The sequence below is a fragment of the Pyrus communis genome, chromosome 1, assembly GCF_963583255.1.
Source record: "Pyrus communis chromosome 1, drPyrComm1.1, whole genome shotgun sequence".
NCBI lineage: Eukaryota > Viridiplantae > Streptophyta > Magnoliopsida > Rosales > Rosaceae > Pyrus > Pyrus communis.
In genome coordinates this window covers 36,598,480-36,606,397 of record NC_084803.1, presented here as the reverse complement: position 1 = coordinate 36,606,397, position 7,918 = coordinate 36,598,480, and the positions used below count along the sequence as shown (strand labels likewise).

Sequence of the window (7,918 nt, the reverse complement as noted above, 5' to 3'; positions counted from 1 at the left end):
ACTATATCGATCAAATCTTTTGTATGTAAAAATAGCTTTTTCAATAATAATTTTTTTTTTTTATATCTTTCAATGTAATCTTTCATACAATGTTTAATCCTGCAACAACGTGCGAGCACCAATTTCTAGTAAATACTAAATAAGATATTTTGGTCTAACCATTTAAGTAGTAATAATAATATATGTGGGACTCGCTGTTCAGCGAGTCCAGCCAGCACTCCTCTCTTCTTCTCAATTTACTTGCAAATCTAACATATTACATATATGATATATTTAAACAAGAAGATCTGACTTCCGTGACAAATCGAACAATGTCAAATGCAATTTAAATCTTAATGAGTTGTTCAAGCGTGATGTCTGGTCCTCGAGTGAAAGCTGTAGTTTGAAATGATAACGACTGAGAAACCATGTGCATTGTAGCAATTTGTTTTCACAATCGGATGGAGACGAAATGGACAAGATTAAATCGCTTAGTCGCTTTCCCATGATGACTTCCAGTGCCAGCACTCCGAAGCTATAAATGTCACATTTCTCAGTTACCTTCCTTGTGTAGGCCAACTCTGGATAAAAATTAAGGGAAAACAAGCCATTAGCATATGTTTAACTTTATATCACCAGATTCAACATTATATATTTTAACTGTTTTACTTTACCTGGTGCTACATATCCGTATGTGCCTACAAGGCAGCTCCAATTCGATGAGTCTGGATTCAAAAGCTTAGCAGTGCCGAAGTCTGAAACATAAGGCTTGTAGTCGTAATCCAGCAAAATGTTGCTACTTTATATGTCTCGGTGTACAATTGGCGGCACACAATCATGATGCAGGTAAGATAGTGCATCGCCTTTTACAATTCTCACCCTCCTACTCCAATCCAGTTCTTTTGCTTCGTCTTCTTTCCTCAAGATTGAAGCCAAACTACCCTTTTCTAGATATTCATAGACCAGAAATGAGTGTTGTGAATTTGAACAAAAGCCACAAAATTTCACAATGTTTCGATGTCGGATATTGATTAGTGCACTTATTTCATTGTGGAACTCCTTCTGCGATGTCTCCTCATCGTCAAGTTTTTGATGGAGTTTTTTCACTGCAACTATGCTGCCTGATGGTAGCTTTGCCTTGTAGACACTTCCAGATCCTCCCTTCCCAATGCAAAATATGGAGTCAAAACCATTGGTTGCTCTTATGATCTCCGAATACAATTTTTTTCCATCAAAAAGAGAGATTGAAAAAATTTCATCATGGATATCACTCTTTTCTGTTCCCGGCTCTTTATTTCTTCTTGTTTTGATGAAGACAATTGCAAGGAGAGTAAGTAAAACTACTCCCAAGATAGGGAAAATGATTGCAAACACGAGTTTTCTGTTGTTTTTTCTTTTTAAGACGTGCTTATTGTAGGATTGTTGTCCTACAACATTTCCGCAGAGTCTTACATTCCCTTCAAAGCTGTGAGCATCTAGAAATGCTTTGTTGTTGGGGATCGAACCCTGCAAGTGATTGTAGGATACATCTATGTACAACAAGCTGCACATTCCATCAAACGTTGCTGGAATGAGACCGGAAAGATTATTGTGGGAAAGATTCAGCTGCTCCAAGCTCTGCATTTTGCTAATTTCTGATGGTATCTTGCCGTCAAGTGAGTTATGACTCAAATCTAACTGTGACAGGTGAAATAACATGCCCAACTGAAGTGGAATTTCTTGATTGAAATTGTTGTTGCTCAAATTCAAGTAGTATAAATGGACCAATTCGCCAAAAATGCTTGGAATTGAGCCATTCAACTTGTTGGTGGACACGTCAAGATATGCAAGTTCAGTGAATGCTCCAAATTCTGAGGGTATAGATCCAAAAAGTTGATTGCCATTCAACTTTAGATTCACCAAAGAAGTCAATCTCCCCAAATCCTTGGGAACCTCCCTAACCAGATGATTCGAAGAAAAATCAAGTTCTTGAATTTTAATTGCATTGACAATCTTAGATGGTATGCTCCCAGTAAGGTTGTTCCCTGCAATCCGTAGGGTTGTTAAGTTTGGACACTATCCCCAGATGTCTGAGATTTCGCCATATAAGTTGTTGTGGCTTAGGTCTACAAACTGAGGATTCGAATAGACACCAAAGTCTTCAGATATATTGCTTGTAAGTAGAAAATGCCCCTCGTAAAAGAGCATCCTGGTTAGATTTTTCAAGTTTCTGAAATACAGAGGGATTGGGCCTGATAAATAGTTATCATACAAGGAAAGTTTAACCAACTTTGAAAGGTTTCCTATTTCGGGAGGGATAGGGCCCGAAAGTTGGTTTCCAAAGAGAAGCAAAGAAGTCAATTTGCTCAAATTACCCACAGAAGCTGGAATTGAACCCTCTAAATTGTTCGAGTAAAGAGATAGCTTATAGACAAATTTAAGTCGGCCTATTTCTTGAGGAATTGAGCCGTTGAACTTATTAGCATTTAGGTGAAGGACCTGAAGATTTGTTAAAAGACTTATTTCGGGTGGTATTTTTCCAGACATTTGATTGTAGGATGTATTAAAATAGATGAGTTTGGTGAGGGAACTGATCTCAGGTGGGATTTGATCAAAAAGTTCATTGAAGCTGAGGTCAACATATGCAAGATTAGGCAAAGACATGAATGGAAATTCAAGTAGAATACCTTGTATACCAGAATTGGTGAGGTTTAATCTGTTGACACTTCCATCTGAGTTGCATGAAACACCAATCCAAGTATTGCATAGGGCTTCATTTGCATTTATCCATAAGGTCAGGTTGTTTTGGGTTTGGTTTCGAAAGCTAGCTTTCCATTTGAGAAGAACTTCTGCTTTAGTGGAATTGGCAGAAGCAAAAGCACTTTTTTGTGATGAAACTAGCTGAAGATACAAGATAAGGTAGGCTAGAAAGCATAGCTTATCACAAGATGGAACTCTAGTCATTGTTTTTGTTTACGCCTTTTTTTGTACCAATTCAGGTAGGCCTAGCAAACGGATCGTGTCTGTCGTGTTCGTACTGCTTTCGTGTAACACCTGTTATTTTAATAAATCGTGTCCTTGAAGGAAGATTTGTGAAAAACAAGTTCATTTGAGCAACATCAACAACATGCAATTAACAATTAAAAGGCGGAATCATGTTTATATGCACTCAAAAACAAAACTTAACCCATGAACTTCAAAGCCTAGTAGATAGGTGAACCAAGACTCAACTCAAAACAAAGTGAGTTGAGAAATCAATACCTTTGTAGATTCCTCTTTGCATAAACAAAGGCTAATCACCCAAAGAGAGGGTCTTCATTCCTTGCATCTTAGATCCATGGATTTGGATGGATGAAAAGGTTTCTCCAAGTTCCCAAAATTGAGAACCTCTAAGTCTCCACACCAAGGTAAGATTGGAGAAGAAATGAGTGACCTTGAGGAAGTAAGATTGCTAGATGTTTTCCTCAAGGGTGGCCGGCCATTTCTAGAGAGAAAGGAGAGTTTGTGTTTCTCCAATTTCCCCAAAAACAACCCTTAATGAATTTTGGCTATAAAGTCACACTTATACCTTAATTCATTTGAGTGGCAAACTTGTAATTAAGTCCAAAACCCACTCTTACTCTAAATGGCAGGCCTTAGGGTATTCATTGGGCTATTTGGGGCCTTTGTGAATCATTATTCATTAAGTTGTCACACAACTTAAGTCAATGGACTTGACGTTCGAAGCCCATTGGGCCTTAAGGTCCAAAACTATCCCGAGGTCTTTTTAACGAACTTATTCGTTTGATTAATAATCATATTAATTAATCCTTGCCATAAATAATTAAACCATTTAATTATTCTTACTCATCTCCGTTGAATCTTCAATCTCTACCTTACACGGTGTACGATCCATTAGGTTCCTTTTAGCGAGGCAGTGGGCGATTCAAACTCTTTCAAATCGATTGTGAATTGAAACTTACTTTCAATTCTCCCGTTAGTGATAATACACTTTTAGGGCTTCCACAAACCATGGTTGACGCCTAGCAGCATGTCATGGTTACCCAAGCTAATCAGAAGAGGTGGAGAACCTATTCAGTTTTAGGATTACAAATGCAATACGGTCTTTCTCTAATACAATACTCTTGACCACATTGTTTGGTTTGATAGTTTATTCATGTCTACTATCCAATGTGAGTCTTGTGCTTATATGATTACCTTGAATGTGATTTGGAACACATTCCTAAATCTCATTCATACTTTGGCCAAAGATTCTTAATCATATCATAGAGTATTCTCCCTCAAACAGTTTGAAGGTTAGAGATCCCTTGTTGCGCATTCACTTGCCTCCATGGCTAAGTGGCTTAACCCCAACGATGCCATGGACACCCTCCTGATGGAGTGACTTTGACATAATCAAAGATTAAGGACCTAACCACAAGACAACTGTGATGCCTCAGGTCAAAAGACTAATTTGCATTATCCCAACCATGAGTTCTCATGTGACATGAATATGAGAACTCTTCGTTGATCGTGTTCAGTGAACTCATTCTTTATTGAGCACCTACGTACTTGTCTTGATGTCACACACACCAATGACTCGAGACTAGTCACTCTCCCTGAAAGAAGACATAGCACGTACTGATCTTAACGGACTGTCAATGCCCAATTGACAATCCTATGATCAGGAACGTTTAGGATGTGTCAACGAAAGAATGGTCTCATGAATCTAACTTCTTTAGATCGCATTCTTCCAATCACATATTCCTTGGACTTATCGTTTAAGCATATAACATTTATATGAGACGGCTCAAACAATAATCTTTGCCCTTTACATTTAAACTACATTAGTTTAACATTGTGAAATGTCCGTAAAGTATCATCATATGATTGGTTTTAGGGCACATTTCCAACAATCTCCCACTTGCACTAGAGCTAATCAGCTTGGTTATCAGTGATGATACCTCTTCTGTAATTCATTTCATAAATGGCTGAGTAGTAGGCTTAAACAAGATGGATATCTATATGTTATCCATAGAAGCAACCTTGAGAATAACGACGTCACCATTATTCATGATTCCCAATCATGTGGTTCAGTCTCTCATTTGAGTTCGGACCTTGATGAGACCTTGATTCCCTGGCTTGAGCTATCGCCCCATTAGTGTCATACAATTTCTGGTTGGAACCGAATAGATAGTTCATAAATGAACTTTCCCATCCAAACAACATTGTTGTAAACTTCTATATGGCAATATATTTTGCATTCATAATGGAACACACTAAAGTCATTACTTTAATGTTTCCATCCAAATATCTTTTTAGTCATAATAAAGAGATATCTGTTTATCTCTTCATTCATAATGAAGAAATATCCAATGATGGATTATATTCATAATCTAATACATTTCCGTTTCCATTACGTTACTCTAATTCTTTCTCAATTATTGAGTAATATATCCTTTAGTATTTCTCAAATACTTAAGGACTCACTTGACAGTTGCTATGGTTCTGATCCTGGGCTTGCACTGATATTGTCTTGTACCTTTCTAGGTACATCTTATATCAATGTTTTTCATACAATATGAAATACATAAATCACCTTTCTGCTTATGCATAAAGGATTCTATTTACGTATTATTTCTTTGGGAGTCAAAGGGTACATTCCCTTTGAGAAGAACAACTTCCTAGTCTCACTAGAATTGTCATTCTAATTGAAGTTTATCATCAAATGAGAAACTTCCTAGCATCTCTTGTCTATTTTAGGGATTGATATAATCCAATTATATCTTGAAATATATCATTATAGATTTCCATTCCATTATATAGACTATATCTCCCATATACATTCTATCGTCATAGAATAACTTTAACGAAGAAGTACTCTTTTCATTTCCAAAAATTAATATATCATATATATATATATATTTAATTTTAGGAATACGATTAACTCCCACTAATCTTTTGTAAACCTAGTAAACAAAAGATTCATTTACATCTTTATGAGAAATCAAACAATTGATCTTTTCTCATAAGACGCTTATAGCTCCCTCTAGCTTGCTAAGATCCATGATGGATGGATCTCTACAACTAACCTGTCTTGTGATTTATAGTTTTAGACATATATTATCAAGACTATCTTAATAATGGTTTCAGAAACCCATATTATGTCCAAACATTAAATCACCATTTAGTTGTATAGGAACTAATCTAAGAAGTATATATCATATATATATGGGTAATTGATAATGTCCAACGAACTAAATCTTATTCATATTCATTCTTCTCCTAATGGAGAAATTCATTATCTTACGATGCTACTTTCCTTGATATTTTTCAAGGAAATTAATCTAAAGTGTTACTTTTTCCTTGGATCAAATCTAAGGAGGTAAATACTTTAGACGTCTTACTCATCTACTTACATTTCTTGAATTCTTTGAAACCTTTTGCAAAGTATTCGGACTTGTGTTTATTCAAAATAAACTATAGTCCAACCGAGAGTGATCTTCGGTGAATGTCATACAACATGAGTAGTATTATGTTGTGGACAAGTGCCACTAACATCTAAGTGAATTAACCTCAACAACTTTGTGATTCTTTCTTCTTTCCAAAAGAATAAAGATTCGAACATTTCGCCTCTATACAATTTTAACAAGAAGGTATTGGATCCGGATCTAACGATCCAAAGCATCCATCTATGACCAACTCGTAACTTATGTTTTAGAGGTATCACAACTCAGTTGGGATTAGTCACTACCTTGCAACCTTTTGGGTTTTAAGCATCATCGTATTCTAAATAGTTAAACTACCACATCATCTCTACTATAGAGACAACCAATTAAATTACAATAATCTAATTATTGATTAACAAAGAACAATGTTTTGTCAAACAAAACATTTATCCATCTCTACTATAGTGACGGATTTAAGTTCCTTAAAATTGGAATGTAAAGACAATCTTTAGTATTTTCCAATTTCTTTGGTAGTTCATATGAGGAAGTAAGTACAATCCGCTTTCGCAGAGATCTATATTTTATTCACTTTCCGAATGTGAAGTACTTTCTCTTCTCTCATTAATCTTCTACTTTTTATTAGCACACTTTTACAACAATTGTAAAACATAGTTACTAATACGGAATCAAGCATTCAAGTAGAAGAACCAACTGTTTTGAACTATTTCAAGAACATATTACAACACCTTCGAAAGGTGTGTTCTTGACACTTGCAAGACATTTCTTGCAAATACCCCTTCCTATGTCCATCCTTTCTTAAAGAAAGTTTGTTCCCTTGGAGTTATTTTTGCTTTCTTCATTTGACTTCCCTTTTGACTACAATAGTCATGGTCCCTAAACTCCCACTATCTCTCTTGAAACTTATTTCAAATGTGTTATACACATCAAACGATTTGGAGAGCGTGCGGTTATTGTTCACTATATAGTTTACAATAAACTTAGTGAACCATTAGGATAGGGACACAAAGGTGAAGTCCTTGCCTAGTTTCCGTCTCGTTAAGTGGTTTAACACTTCAACACTCAATGATTCAAAATCATCATAAGTCCATATAAATGGACTATTTTTGTCAACCAACCATTATGTTCTAAACATAATAACAAACTTTCAAGAGTTGTTCAAGGCAACTCTCATTTCTTCATACAACAATTTGTAAGTGAAGAATCATGGCACATAAAGCGTCCATGCCCTTGTGCTTACTTCAAAAGTTCCTTGTTTATGTAACAAAGAAACAAGCACTAAAGTTTGTGTTGATTAAGGGTTGTTCAAAGCAACTCTTATTTCTTCATACAACAATTTGTATTTGAAGAATTATGACATTAAAAGTGTTGTCCTTCTCATGTTAGACTTATCTAACATATTCTTCCAATGATACATTATCAATAGGAAGATTGTGAGGATGAGACTACTTAGTTACATCTACAAGCCATTAAAGACAATCTATGGGATTGTAGAACTAAGTCCGGAAATTAAA

At 35.7% G+C, this 7,918-nt stretch overlaps 1 pseudogene; it reads right to left on the bottom strand.

Moving 5' to 3' along the window:
* Nucleotides 1-325: 325 nt before the first annotated feature.
* LOC137741097 (MDIS1-interacting receptor like kinase 2-like) lies at nucleotides 326-2,922 on the bottom strand (annotated as a pseudogene).
* Nucleotides 2,923-7,918: the final 4,996 nt, after the last annotated feature.